We start from the raw sequence: 14,673 nt of genomic DNA, 5'->3' as shown, positions 1-14,673 counted from the left end.
ACGGTATTTCACAAAAAATTGGTAAAAGTAGTTTTCATCAAAAATATGGTGTTTGTTTCTTGTGACTTAGCATCAGGAAGGTTTTACTCAGATTTGTCAAATGAACAAACAATCGAGGAAAGGAGAGCCTATCAAACAAGACAAATCTAAATGTTTAGCATAGAAACAAAATCTTTGGAGATTTTTTTTTCTCTCTGTAAATATGCAAAGGAAGAATGACTATTGGTACTGACACAGGAATAAATATGTACAAATTAATCACGCTGTGGATGTTCAGTCTAAAATAGAAATTGCATTGTAGTTAGGAAAATCCAAGTGGCTGTAAAATAGAAAATACTACATTTACGTAGGCATTGGTAACAAGGCTGGCAGAGCCAGTGAAGTGGAGATTTCTTTCAGATTAGAAGCTTTTTTCCTTCATTATAGTTTAGTCTAGTCCTAAGGAAAAGAATTTTTTGATTGAAAGTAGCTCTGTAGAGGGGTGAAACTGACTAGTATGATCGCTGTGGATGGTAGGCATCAAATAACCAGGCTATAATTAGTATTCCATTCAGTCTGACAGTGACAGGGTAGTCTTCCACATGTTGTGGGCAAAAGTTGGATTGGTACACAGGGTTTGATATTATGATTTTCGTGTCTGTGAATTTTTCTATGCCTTGTTTAGTGCAGGCGCTCTTTAAATGCTTTCTGTCTTACAGTTTTGCAGTACTATATAGTAGATGCTCTCTGTCATGTTACATTTCATTACAATATTTATGTGATGTGACAGGGTTAAATGAAGTGAGAGGTGATATAAAGTAATGACTCATCAAGCTTAGAGATAGAAATATAAAAAGAAAAGGTGCACTAAGTCAAAGATCTAAGAAGAAAAGCAATGTTATATCTCTGCTTGGACAACTTGTGATAGCATTTTCTGAAGTATTTTTTGGTAATATGAAAAGCAATAGCAACTGTATGATTTCTATAATTCACAACGCTATACTGTGAAATAAAATGGCTAAATGGAACACTGGACAGATAGAAAGATCTGTCTTTGTTAAGCCTTGTATAAGTATTATTGTGAAAAATCTGTAATTAAAAATCCATTATTAACAGAAGTGTATGCATTTTATATTTATAATATTATATATATATAATATATAATATAATATATATATTATAATTAATATAATATTATATATTATATTATAATATATATGTATTCTTTTATATATATATATAAAATTCAATTTATGGCTCTCTTGGATATATCATCATTGCAGCTTTCTTCACAGGGAACTTCTCCATAGCATAGATTTTTGGCAAGCAGGATCTGATTTTTTTTGTCAAGCAGGATCTGATTTAGAATTATTTTTTCCAATATTACCTGACACAGGCAAATGGTCTGAGGACTAACATAATCATAACATAATTTTATGTCACACTCAGATTGGGAAAAAAATGACAACATCATCTAATCTGTTCTCAGTTGTTCTCATTTATGATTTGTTCCAGACTTTTTTTTTCCTGATATAAAGTAGTTATTTCTGTAACCCACAAAATCAAATTTTCTTTTCTGTTCATTTTTTTTTTCAAAATGTTACTGAAGGTTAGCATGTCAATAACATTACATCATTCAACTGTGTAAGAAAACTATCATCATTAGTCATTGTGTATGTATGTTAAAATGCTATTCTGCTTCATGCACTTAGAAAAATATTTAATGCTGTAGTATATATATAAAGTAGCATATATGTATAGATTGATTTGGAGACATTTTATAGAGAAAAATGGGAAAATAAATGTTAAAAAGGAGTTAAAGGGATATTGCTTTAAAGAAATTGAAAACCTGCCAGCAACAATGAATAGCTTCAGAATACTGCAAATTATAGGGAATTTAAATGACTTGTTAAGATATATTTTTGTATCAAAAATACAAAAATACAAAATACATCCCCTAATTCCACATGTGAAATAAAGTTACCTTGCTTTTTTTTCCTACATCTATATTCTATTGAGAATTCTCATTAGTCCAGTGGTTTGATTTTTAGCTGTAGCTGACCAGCCCTTCCCCAAGCTAAGGAGTAAGAGAAGAAAGGGAAAACACTGATTAAAAGAATTAAATTTCAATATATCTATATAAGTACAAATTCCCTAAGAATTTGAGCATTTTTACCATCGCTATAATTTATTCAGGTACTGCAGAAATTTAATATAGATGTTATTTCTGTGCCTGGGATGGTGTTGGTAAGAAAGATATAGCGGCAGTTTTATATTATCTAAGATTTCCTTTAACCCAAGAAAAGATTTTTTCCTTTGGGTTTCCTTTAACCCACATCAAAGACATGCTCTGTCTTCATGTCACCAAAATAGCATTTTCACTGTGACCTACTACTTAAGTAAAAATATAATAGCTTGTGTAAAGTAACAGCTTGACATACTGCATTCATCTTAAAAATAAAAGAAGCATCATAATAGCATTCAATGGAGCTTTAATGTAGGTTGACCTTTCATGAAAAGATACAGTCCCGTTCTCAGCTGTATGCTAGACTCATTGACACAGAAGACACCTGCTAAGCTCCACAGTTTCCTAAGACCTAAGACAGTAAATGAAAGTTACTGTGGAAAATAGAGCATCCTTAAGAGAGATATCAAATATAGACCTATTGAACCAAACTAATGCTTGTACTTTATCAATAAATTAATATTCTATTGCTTTAATTTCACATATGATGTAAATTATGAAAGTGTTTTGTTTATAACTTTGCCTTATGCCTTTGTTGGTCCAAAGGAAAGCAGTAAAATCAGGTTCTGATTCCACCTATCTCAATGTAAATACGAAATAAAAATACAAAGTTATTAAAGTTTAAATAATTAAAATTATGTTTAAATATGGCCCATTCATTTGGAGAAAATAAAATGTGTTTTTCACCTATTTTTGTTTACTTATTTAAATGTATAAAATATGGAAGCAGTAAGTGTTTAATTTTATTTTTTTTTTTATTTTCTTATTGTAAATAAAATATTTTAGACAATTAAAATAAAGATTCTGTACAAAATGATAGTACTATTAGGGAGTGTAGTGGGTTAACCCCAGTTACATCCACACAAACACTTCTCTAGATATTCCCCAGGGTCTCAATGGCTTTCTTGTAGTGAGGGACCCAAAACTGAACACAGTACTTGAGGTGTGGCCTCACCAGAGTACAGGGGGACAATCACCTCTCTGGTCCTGCTGGTTACACTATTCCTGATACAAGCCAGCATGCCGCTGGCCTTCTTGGCCACCTGTCTCATTTTCAGGCAAGCCTTGACCAACACCCCCGGAACCTTTTCCTCTGCACAGCTTTCGAGCCACTCTGCCCCAGGCCTGTACTGTTGCATGGGATTGTTTTGGCCAAAGTTCAGGACCTGGCACTTAGCCATGTCCTCATTCCACCTCATTCCATTGGCCTCTGACTATTGATAGAACATGTCCAGGTCCCTCTGCAGGGCCTTCCTACCCTCTGACAAATTGACGCTTCCTCCCAACTTGGTGTCATCTACAAACTTACTGAGGGTGTACTCATCCAAGTCATCAATAAAGAGGATGTAGTAGTATCCCCCACTCCTGGGGAATACTACTCGTGACCAGTCACCAGCTGGATTTCACTCTCCACCACCACTCACCACCACTCTCTTGGCCCAGCCATCCAACCAGTTTTTAACCCAGCAGAGTGTACCTGTCCAAGCCATGAGCTGCCAGCTTCTCCAGAAGAATACTGTGAGAGGATTTATGTCTTTTGCTCTTGCTGCGCATATGAGACAATTTTTTTTGCAGAGCAGTTTCAGATGGAATCCTTGCAATAGTACTTCGGTTGAGGTAAACAAAAATCTATGAGTATTTTGTTGAATCATGATCTTTTAATTAGTTTGTTTAAACAGACCAATGATCTGTCATCAAAGAATTCTTCAAAGTAATGTAACATATATCTTCAAGAATGTTTAAACATTTGTAAACAGCACTTAAGCCCTAGAACAAAAAATCAAATACACCATTGTTGCAATGTGTTTCTTATTAAAGATTTGTGAAAAATTGTAACATTTGTGGGGAAAAAAAAAAAAAAAAGAAAAAAGGGGGAAAACAATCTAAAATGATTCAAACATTCAAACTTACTTTTGATCAACTGTTCGTGGATCAAATGAAACAGTAAATATAAAGTGGTGGAAAAAAAAGGAGAGATCTAGCTGCATAAGCACAGAGCCTCACAGGGTTTCATTAGTGACCTTTTTCCATTGTGAAAATGAACTATTTCCTGCTTTAAAGCTATGTTTACAAAACAATAAAAACAAGATTCCCTTCAATGGATATAGATTTGAACTTCAGTTCTGCAACCTGATATGAAACTTTGTGATCATTGTGCTTTGCAGAGCTTGATTATTTTTTTCATGTAATTTTGTCTAATTTTTTTGCATACTAATAACTCAGTTTAACCTTTTAGAAAGCACTATATGATAAAAACAATTCTTGTGTTGCTTTGTGTATTTTAAGTCTTCTTTCTTTGAGGTTAATTTGATACAGTTTAGTTCTACGTGATAATACATATCTGAAAAATAGATATACTCTTTCTGGATTTTACTAAGGCATTTGATACTGTATTTCATGCCATCCTTCTGGACAAATTGCCCACCTGTGAGATGAACAGTACACTCTGTGATGAATTGGCTGAATATTAGAGCTCAAAATGTCATCGTGAATGGGACTACATCTGGCCCATTACTGGAGTTTCCCAGGGTTCAATTATAGGTCTAATTCTGTTCAACATTTTTATGAACAATCTGGATGCAGGACTGTGGTGCATCCCCAGCAAGTCTGATGATGACACTAAACTGGAAGGTGTTGTCTCGAAGGATTAGAGGCCTAGCAGAGGAATCTAGATAGACCGGAGCATTGGGTAATCATCTGTGGTATAAAGTTCAACAAAGGAAAGTTATGGGTTTTGCACCTGGGATGGAGTAATGCCAGGCACAGCTACAGACTGGCAGAGGAGTGACTAGAGCAGCATAACAGAAAGGGATCTGGGGGGGCTGGCTGATAACATGAGTCAGTGCTGTGCCCTGGCAGGCAAAAGGGCAAACTGTATTTTGGAGTGCATTAAATACAGCACAGCCAGCCTACGGATTTTTCCACTGTAGTTAGCATTGATGTGGCATCCCCTTGAATATTGTATACGGTGCTCACCTCCACAATATAAAAAGGATGTTAAGATAATTGAAAGTGTCATGAAGAGGGCAAAGAAGCTGGTAAAAAGGTCGAAAGGTATGTCCTATGAGTACAGACTGAGAACGCTTGGGTTATCTAATCTGGAGAAAAGGAGGCTAAGAGGTGACCTCATTGCTCTCTTTAATTTCCTGAGGAGGAAAAGTGGAGAGGGAGGTTCTAGTCTCTTCTTCCTGTTAAAAAATATAGGACACTTGGGAACAACAGAAAGTTGCACCAAAGGAGGTTCAGATCAGATATTAGGAAAAGTTTCTTTAATGTGAGGGTGGCCAAACACTGAAACAGGCTTCTTGGCAAGGGATACTCCATGCCTGTCAGTGTTCAAGATGTGTTTGGATAATGCCTTCGAAAATAAGTTTTAACTTTTGGTTAGCTCTTAAGTGGTCAGTCAGTTGAACTTGATGATCTTTATAGGTCCCTGCCAACTGAACTGTTCTAAATAATTCTGATTCTAAGATCTTTTCCAAAATTCACAACGAATATTGAGATGAAAGTTGTTAGAAAATGTAATGAAGAATTAATTGGTATATTCATACAATACAAAAGAGTTAACATTTCTTTTCTCCCTCAAAGTGATGCCTCACAAAGCTATCAGAGCTCTCTGAGAATGCTGACAAACATGCCGATAAAGTAAATAAAACATGGTAGCCTTTTTAGAAAGTTTTGACGGTGTCTCAGCAAAGACTCTGTAAGAAATTCATCTACCATGAGATAACAGGGAAAACAGTCTTGTGGTTGAAAAACTTGATAAAATATAGGAGATGACAAAATTGAATAACAGACTGCTAATGCTACTTAAGGTAGTTACCAATGAAATCCCACAGAAATCTGTGCAGTGATTTGGGTAGTTCAGTGTGCTCATGAAAGACTAGAAAGCACAATTTTTTTTCTGTTATTAAAAACTTAAACTGACATAATAAAATATAGCAAAATGATTGGAAGATGAAAAAATAATAATCATGTATGGACTAACAACTTTAACTACACAAGAAATGGACTATCCTCCTATCCTGATGGCAACATTGCCATTACATTTTGGTAGCCAAGTTAGAAAATTGACAAAGCATTTTGACCATGCTAATATATGAAGCCAAGTAATGGAGTGCATTAAATTGAACAAACCTCTTGTGAACAAACCTTTATTCTAATATAGCAGTCCAAATGATCTGAATAGCTACTACTCTTTCCACCAGTGTAGCTGGTGCCATTACATTTAATAAACTCTTCAGAACTAGCAAAGCAGGATATATCATTCTGAGATGTCTTCTTTTCAGTAAAGAAGTTTCTCATAACATCCAACCTAAAACTCCCCTGGTGCAACTTTAGCCCATTCCCCCTTGTCCTGTCATCAGGCATGTGGGAGAACAGACCAACCCCTACCTCGCTACAGCCTCCTTTAAGGTACTGGCTAATCTAGAGAAGATGCAAACTTTGCTTCTGTTTAGCACCTGCTCCTTAGTGAAGGTGCGGTCTTCTGAATCCCACATGGATGCAGATGGCTAACATATGGGGATGGAAAGTGGGGGAGAGTTGAGACAAATGCTTACTATCAGAGAGAGCTGAGGGAACCCAGATAGGGTACTGTTATCACTGTTTTCTCTTTGCTAGCTATAATCATCCATCTGTTTGCATATATAAAGCTGAATGTCTGTGTGGAATAGGCTCCCTATTAAGATGAAAGAGAGTCTTAAACAGTCCTAAAATTGCATAGGATGCCCATTTACAGTGTTCTGAATCACCTAGTAATTACAATGCTTAAATTCAGTTCTGAGATATGAACCTGGTTTCTATTCACTAATCTTTTGCTCTGAGTCTCATGTCATGTAAGCAGTCATAAAGATGTATAAACTGTGAAGATGTCAGATCCAAAAAATGAATTCAGTTATCTCTTTCTAGAATTGCAACAACTGAATGTTCAAGAAAAAAAAAATATATATAAAAAAAAAGAAAAAAGATCATAACAATTCAGGGAATTTGGACTAGTGCAGCTGCTGCTCTTGTTTGTGAGGAAAAGAACATTAAATGCAAAAGAGGAGCTTGAGTTAGTCAGTTACACAGACAACACACTTGAGCTGATTTCCAGTTGTTCTGCACTGAATAAATGTACTCATACAGCAGTAAAAACCTTACAATGATTGCCATGTCTCATACTTGGCTATATCATCCACGTATATTAGCTGAATGCTGAAAACAAAACTAATTAAAATTCTGCCCTTTTTCATAGTCAGAAAAGGCTTCAGACAACCATAATAATCTTACACTAAGATAATTATAAAATGCAAATCTGTATCGGATATACTGGCATCTTTTTGACATTAATGTTTATAACAAATGCACGTTTAATTTAGAAACCACAGTTTCGTTTATATTAGTTGTACTTCTCAAGCTATCTTTCATATGTCACTCTTAGTTTTAAAACTTCTCAAGCCTTACAACCCTGACATTATCATTCTTCCTGCAGATTTCTGCTTCTGTTGTGGTAACATAAGGATGAAAGGACCGCATGGGTTACTGAATCTAGTCCCCTGCTGTGTATATAAGTAGCAAGTAAGCCCACTGAAATAAGGAGTTTTAGTTTTAGCTTCAATGGTAGCATGACTAGGTCCAGGATGTCTCAAAAATATTCAAAAGAGAGTTGTTTTTCTTTCAAATTTTCCTAATCACTCATTAAAGATAATATTCAAATGTCTTTAATTACAAATTCTATTGGTTCAGTTTAGTTGCAATTTTAAATTCCTGATTCTATGATGAAAAACTTAAAATGGCACTAAAGAAATTATTCTTGTTTGTAACTGGTCCTGAAAGGTCAAAACATACACAACTTAGATATCTCAAGAAGACAGGCTATAGGCAAATGGCTACAGCCTTTATGGTAATTTAGCTCCTAAGAAAAAAACCTCCTAAGAAAAAACCTCCAGGGAAAGAAGGTATTTGAATAACAACTGCAGATGATATTTGTGGGGGAGATAAATGCCTACTCTCTGAATTTAGTCTTTATCCTGATCTGTTTTCCTATACATGTCAAAGGCAAGAGATGAATCCTGTATTAATGTATTAACCTGCTAGATAAACATCACACAGTCTAAAGTTGAACTATCTCGGGTACCCTGTTGACAACTTCTACCTGTACTATGAAAAGGACAGCAAGGTGGAGTGAAATAGTTTGCAAAACATACTGGAATGCTTAATTTTGTTCATTTCATTTAATGCTGTAAAAAATCTTATCAGAAGTTACTTGTCTGGTCAGACAGTGAAAAGTCACTAACTATATCTTAGAGCCAGAATAAGACTTACTTTATTAGAGTTTATAAGTCTGCTGTTTGAGAAACAGTAGAATTTAGTATTTCATCAGACATCATCTGCACATCACTGCTTTGCTGGTACCATATTACTCTCCTATTTATTGCCTGTATCGTAAACTATTATCAGTCTGGGAGGTTGTCAGATTATTCCATCCTGTGCACTCTTATTTTCTCTGATCTTATTCACTGACATCTAGAATGGGAAACATCCTTGGACACACATCTTGTTGTACAGTTTTTGACCTTGCTCAGCTGGTTAACAAACAACAAACACACACACATTTCTTGATTCTGTCCAGATTTGTGTGCACACACATTTACTGTATAGGATTTGCCTTAGAATAGATTAGAGATAAAATATAGAGTTTGGGAACTTTGTTATACAAGGAAGGGGATAAGTTCTACCTGGGAGGGAGATAAGGAAGTTCTAAAATAAGTTTCATTACTCTTTGGGCAAGGATTTGAACCAGTGTTTCCCAAAAGAGACAACATGTTACTTATTTCTTTTTAAAGAAGAAATAAAATCATGTGAAGTGAAAAGTTAGTAAACACCATAACTTTTTTTTTATTTTATTTATTTATTTATATTATTTTTAGTAACATTTTGAAATAGAAACAACAGTTAAAGAAATTAGACATAATTTCATTATCAGAGATTCATGAAGCAGAAATGCTTTCCTAGTAATGTAAAGAGTATCTGAACAGAAATGCATTATTTTAAAATTCAGAGGGATTTTTCATGTGTGATTTTTTCCAGAAAGTAAAAACAGTAACGATAATAATAATGTTATAAATGAAGACACAGCTCAATCTGAATTTAGTAATATTTATAAAAGGCAAGTAAACAGCGCTGAGTGCACGGGAGTCTACGCTCTACCAACACGCACACACTAACATCGAACATTCTAAATACACAGAATATTGCTTTTACATATTATACCTGGGTATGCCTACACATAAACAGCGCTGGGTGTGTGGGCAGTCTATGCTCTACCAACACGCACACAGAATCACAGAATCACAGAACTGAAGGGGTTGGAAGGGACCTCGAAAGATCATCGGGTCCAACCCCCCTACCAAAGCAGGTTCCTTAGAGCATGTTGCCCAGGTAAGCATCCAGATGGGCCTTGAATATCTCCAGAGAAGGAGACTCCACAACCTCCCTGGGCAGTCTGTTCCAGTGTTCCACCACCCTCACCGTGAAGAAGTTCTTTCGCATGTTGGTGCAGAACTTCCTGTGCTCTATCTTGTGACTACTGCTCCTTGTCCTGTCCCCGCAAACCACTGAAAAGTGGTTGGCTAAATCCCTCTGTCTCCCACACCTCAGGTATTTGTACACATTGATGAGATCCCCTTTCAGTCTTCTCTTCTCCAGGCTGAACAGACCCAGGTCTCTCAACCTTTCTTCTTTCTCTCAACCTTTCTTTCTATTACACTTATAAAAAAATCATTTTGAACTAAAACCACATTGGATTTACATACACTTATAATACTTTACATATACTACATATATTACTACTCAATAAGAAAAAAAAAAAAAAAAAAAGAAAAGGAAAGAAATAAAAAGTCTTGCAAGAATTAATCACAAAAGAAAATTAATCATTTCATGAAGAAATTTCTGGGACTTACACTTTGTACGTTTAACACAAGACGTCATCATAACTGTTGAGGTATGTTTTCCTGGATTTTAAATATTAGTATTACTGTATTAGCATTTACATTTTTAAATATTGACAGATTGCATATTTTGCTGTTTTAATGGCTTAAAATATATTGCTTCTAGGACTTATCATGCCTTGTCTCTGGGTAGATTGCAATTAAATAAAAAATTTCCTTCAAATTTTCCTGGTTTTAACTGAAAAAAATATATATATTCATATTTAAGAGCTATGTCTTTACATAGATCTAATGTATTCTTCTATGATGTAACCTATCAGAATCTAAACTACAATCTATAATAGCAATGCTATGGAGAATTTTTTTGGTCATTGACCCTTGTTCTGTCCCCGCAAACCACTGAAAAGTGGTTGCCCAAATCCCTCTGTCTCCCACACCTCAGGTATTTGTACACATTGATGAGATCCCCTTTCAGTCTTCTTTTCTCCAGGCTGAACAGACCCAGGTCTCTCAGCCTTTCCTCATAAGGAAGATGCTGCAGGCCCCGTATCATCTTTGTGGCCCTCTGCTAGACTCTTTCCAGGAGATCCCTGTCTTTCTTGTACTGGGGAGCCCAGAACTGGACACAGTACTCCAGGTGAGGCCTGACCAGGGCAGAGTAGAGGGGGAGGATCACCTCCCTTGACCTTCTGGCCACACTCCTTTTAATACACACCAGGATGCCATTGGCTCTCTTGGCCACTAGGGCATACTGCTGGCTCATGGTCAACCTGTCGTCCACCAGGACCTCCATGTTCTTCTCTGCAGAGCTCCTTTCCAGCAGGTCGTCCCCCAGCCTGTACTGATACATGCAGGTGTTCCTTCCCAGGTGCAGGACTCTACGCTTGCTCTTGTTAAACCTCATTTGGTTACTTGCTGCCCAACTGTCCAGCCTGTCCAGGTCTCGTTGAATGGCAGCACAGCCTTCTGGCATGTCGGCCACTCCTCCCAGCTTTGTATCATGGGTATTCTTGCAGAGGGTGGACACTATTCCCTCATCAAGGTCATCAATGAAGATGTTGAACAAGACTGAACCCAGCACTTACCCCTTTGAATCACTGCTAGTCACAGGTCTCCAGGCAGACACTGCACTGCCAATCACCACCCTCTGAGCTTGGCCAGTCAGCCAGTTCTCAACCCACCTTACTGTGGGTTGAGACTTACTTTCTTACTACTCCTCTATCCCACACTTTCACAGCTTTGCTAACAGGATGTCATGGGAAACAGTACCAAAAGTCTTGCTAAAGTCAAGGTAGGTGACATCCACTGCTCTCCCCTCATCTACCCAGATGGTGATGCATCATAGAAGGCAACGAGGTTGGTCGAGCACGACTTCCACTTGGTGAATCCATGCTGACTACTCCTCATAAGCTTCTTCTCTTCCAGTTGCTTGGAGATGTCATCCAGAACAAGCTGTTCCAACACCTTTCCAGGGACAGAGGTGAGCCTGACTGGCCTGTAGTTTTCTGGATTCTCCTTCTTGCCCTTCTTGAAGACTGGAGTGACACTGGCTATCCTCCAGTCTTCAGGCACCTCTCCTGTTCTCCAGGACCTTTCAAAGATGATAGAGAATGGTTTGGCAATCACCTCTGCCAACTCCCTTAGCACACGTGGATGCATCCAATCAGGACCCATGGATTTGTGTGCAGAGCCCACCCTGATGCTCTTGAACCACTCCCTTGTCAACAAGGGGGGAGATTGCCACTTCCCAGACTCTTTCTCTTCCCTTCAGTGTCAAGAAGTCCTTGGGGGGAGTCCTTAAAGCAAAGACTGAAGCAAAGAAAGCATTCAGTATCTCCACCTTCTCAACATCTCCCGTTACCAGGACACCCCCCTCGTTCAGCAAGGGACCCACATTATCCCTAGTCTTCCTTTTACTGTTTTCATACTTTCTTTTTTTTTTTTTTTTCAGGCTTTTGCTGTTATGCCCCCTGTTGACCTGAACGTGCCTTTTGACCCAGGCCTCATTGGCCTTGAAAAGGAGATGGATATGTTTTTCTTTGATATGGGAAGAACGGGATACATAAGGCCTGAAGACCGAGTTGCTTGACAACTTAAAGCAAGACATATTGTTCAAAAGGAATGGAAAATGGAGACTTGTTTGTAATCAAGAAAAGGAACGGAAAATGGAGACTTTTAAGTCATGGAACTTAAAGGATTGTTTGTTACATTTTCTGATTTTACATATGTATAGGCATACTCGGGTTTAGTATGTAAAGCAATGTTTTATATATTTAGAATGTTTGATGTTCATGTGTGCATGTTGGTGGAGCGTAGACTCCCCGCACACCCAGAGCTGTTAACTTGCCTTTTATAACTTTTAAAAATATTTGTTTTATAAATGTTACAAAATTCAGATTGAATTGAGACTTCATTTATAACACTGTTCTTTATTTTAATAATTACAGTAAATCTGGAAGATCTTTGTAGTTAATAAACTCCAAAAAAGGAATCATAAATTCTGACCGACTTGGTGTGTGAGGGTGAAAACATAAGTAATTTTTTTTTTCAACTTCTTTCATTTTAAAATAAAATCAAAATATATTCATTGGTCATTCTCTATTGGCTAGATTTTACAGTTGGATAGGCTAAAGAGATAGAAGTTAAAAATAGTTTTGATTATCTAATTTATTAGAATTGATTAAATATTTTCTCCTACTTTGAAAACTATGTGTTTTGTTGTTGTTGTTGTTGTTTTGTTTTGTTTTGTTTTTTGTTTTGTTTTTTATTACCTAGCCCTCTGGCACCAGCTTTCATCTTTCAAACTTCTCTGCGCCTAGACAAAGCAGATCATAAGCAGCCACATGTATGGTCTCCCTAGACTTTATTCCTCAGACTCACATCATCAGCTCAAACTCTTTCTTACACTGATAAAATTATATGTCCTACAAACAGAAACAAGGAAGTTATTCTAAAATGTGTGAATTCCTTTAAAATGTTAGCATGTTGATCTCTTTTTAGAATTATATGAAAACTTCAGGGGTTTTAACTGAGTGAATGAAGTAGAATTGTAGTAGAATTGTAGAGTTTCTGAAATCACGTTTTAGCAGATGTTTAAGATTTGTTTACCAGAATATGCTAATCAGAATTCAGAAGAAAAGAAAGTGACTCATTTTTTAGGAAAAAAGGGATTTTTCTCTCTCTCTCTCTTTTTTTTTTTTTTTTTTTTTTTTTTTTTTTTTTTTTTCCGTTATAGTGAGATAATTATTACATTTCATTTTCTAGTTGGCAACTGTAATATTTCATTCATAAGAAAAGTTCAGAGATAATACATTTTAAGGATGTAGCAAAATCACACTAAATCTACTAAAGGCAATTCAGAATGTTACCTTTATGAATAAGGGTTCTGTTGGTTCTGTTCAGTGTTTGTTTGCCTGAGTCTCCTGAGTCTCTCTCTTTTCTTTTTTTTTTTTTTTTTTTTTTTTTCCTTTGTGTTATTTTATTAATCTTATAAAAGTGGTTTATTCAATTTCAAGAAAAGAAGGATAATGTGCTGTGGTTTACCCTGGCAGGCAGTTAAGTAAGTACCACACAGCTGTCTGGTCTCCCCTCCTCCTCCCTAGGGGGATAGGGGAGAGAATTGGGAAAGAAAAAAAAAAAAAAAAAAAAAAAAAAAAAAAGGAGTAAAACTCATGGGTTGAGATAAAGACAGCTTAATAGGACAGAAAAGGAGGGGAAAATAAATAATAATGATGAGAGAGAGAGAGAATAAATGATGCACAATGCAATCGCTCATTACCTGCTGACCAATGCTCAGTCGGTCCCTAAGCAGCACTCCCATAACCACCCCATATGCTCCCTGGCCAACCCTTCTAGTTTTTTGTTGTCCTACGTGATGTCATATATTATGACAGCACCCTTGCCGAGGTGATTGGCTCCAGAGCAGATGTGTTCTGCAGTGGAGAGAGGGATCGAATTGAGCACGTATTTTTTCCTGCATTGGGGCCATTCAAGGCAGCCTAGGGAGCCACCCACCAGGGCCCAGCAGCCCTTGTGAGGGCATGAACACCCCCACACCATACAAAGGCAGCCCCTAGGGAGCACAAGCGACCAGGAGCATGGCAACCAGGGCCCAGGGCATGGCATGTCAGTCAGTTTGCACAGCAGTATGCACAGGCGGGGTGAGACGGGAGAGCACTGAAGGTTGGGCAGCTTGTCCCAGGAGTGATGGTGACCACTTGGCAGAAAGCCATGGCCTCAAGGAGCTTGACACCCACCACAGTCGATGCAGCATCCCAGACAGAGTTCTGCTGGGAATTGTGCTGGCACTCAGGTGTCAGTCTGCCAGGTATGCCTTATTCTTACACCAGTACAGGATGGCAGTAGAGAGCATGGCTGTAGGAGTTGTGACCAGGCTGAAGAACTGCTCTGCCAGGTGGCAGAGCTTCAGGAGATGGTGGGCAAGCTGAGGAGTCAAAGAATGAGTTTGACTGGTGGGGTAGAGTTCTGCCATCCCTGAGGCAGGCTCCTCAGCTA

The sequence above is a fragment of the Aythya fuligula genome, chromosome 1, assembly GCF_009819795.1.
Source record: "Aythya fuligula isolate bAytFul2 chromosome 1, bAytFul2.pri, whole genome shotgun sequence".
NCBI classification, from domain to species: domain Eukaryota; kingdom Metazoa; phylum Chordata; class Aves; order Anseriformes; family Anatidae; genus Aythya; species Aythya fuligula.
Note: the sequence above shows the minus strand (reverse complement) of the source record.